Genomic DNA, 1,631 nt, shown 5'->3' with positions numbered 1-1,631 from the left:
TTAGCACTTCCTTTCACCAGGGAGGTATGCACTGATTATGAACTTTGAGTATTCATATTACAGTTCCTTATTTTCTAACAAAGATAAAATGAAATATTATGAGTGTACACAATAATTCTGGGAAATTTTCCTAGAATTTGTAGACTAAGTGCTGGTATTTTAGTCATAAAATAGAATGAGGTTAATTGATACAGTGGGAGATGAACCTCAGGCTAACACTTACCATGTGTGCAATGTTGTACTAGTAATTCCAACTCTGAAGACTTCAATATCATCATCTGAGAAATAAAAATGTAAGTAGTTCCACTTTATGGAATTATTGTGAGGATTAAATTAGATATCATTGGTATAGTACTTGGAAAAACAATCAATGATCATTTGGCATATTCTACCTGTTATTTTATCATGTGGTTAATTCTAACATTTTTACTATGATTTTTATTGTGTCTATTTATGATGTGCAAAGTGATGTATTGATATTCATTGCATTGATCATTTTTCTGTCACTCAAAGGAAAATACCTGCAAAGGAAATTTCTGAGGAGGAAACTATTATATTGACTCATGGTTTAAGAGAACACAGTTTAAGATCAGATGGCTCCATTGTTTTTAATTATATTTTTATTATCATAACTAGTTGTACAAGGGAATTTACATTCAATAAATAATGCTTTTAAGTATAATGGATCCTTATATAACTTTTCCCTGTCTTTCTAAACCTCACCACACGTTAATTTTTTTCTAGTTTCATACTATCTGCATTGAATATCATGTCTTCACTTTCTTCCTCCATAACTCTTTTTATTCTTTCCCTTTGACTTCCCCTCACATCTTCAAAGTGATAGTTTCCTGGTATTTATTTTGGTGGATTAAAAGTTCAATTTTATAAAAAATTGCATCTTTTAAATACTCCTCTACAAATAGCATGATTTGGTTAATATTGCTGTGTAAAATTGTATAAAGTTCTAGCTTCCAAATATGAGACAGAACATGGGTCTTTTGTGTGTCTGGCTTTGACTTCGTTTATTTAACATATTTTTAGATCTATCCATTGCTTTGCAAATAACGTAACAGTCTTCATAATGGATAAGTACATTCCACGTATGTATATATGACACACTTTTGCCAACTATCCCTTCGCCAAAGGGCAACTGGGCTGTTTCCATAACTTGGCTACAGTGAAGAGTGCAGTAGTGAACATGGTTGTGAAAGTGATTTTACTGTCCTTTTGGAAGAATTCATCACTATCTTTCTGGGAGCAATCCTCTAGCCAGTTTTCCAGAATAAGCACATCCCTCCCTTCATCTCCATCACAACGTATTGCAAGTCCTCAAAAACACACTACCCCATACAGGTTTCAATAAGCTAAAACCACACTGTGCCCATATTCTTTCAATACATTTTTAATAATTACATATAATTTAGTGAGAACCTTCTATGTACTTTCCTCATGTGGGAATGAGGGACATAACAACAGAGTAAAAGTAAGAAATATGTAATTTAATTAGTTATCATATTTAAAATGTTTTTCAGCTCTAATAGCCTCACTTACTATTATTTTAATCTTTATTTGATTACTTCATCTAGCCCCTAAATTATAACAGGTGAGTTAAATACAAAGGCAAAAAGTGT

This window comes from Dipodomys spectabilis, unplaced genomic scaffold (assembly GCF_019054845.1).
Source record: "Dipodomys spectabilis isolate Male_0828 unplaced genomic scaffold, ASM1905484v1 ptg000456l, whole genome shotgun sequence".
In the NCBI taxonomy this organism is placed as follows: Eukaryota; Metazoa; Chordata; class Mammalia; order Rodentia; family Heteromyidae; genus Dipodomys; species Dipodomys spectabilis.
The sequence above is the reverse complement of the archived record's forward strand: the minus strand, read 5'-3'. Positions refer to the sequence as shown.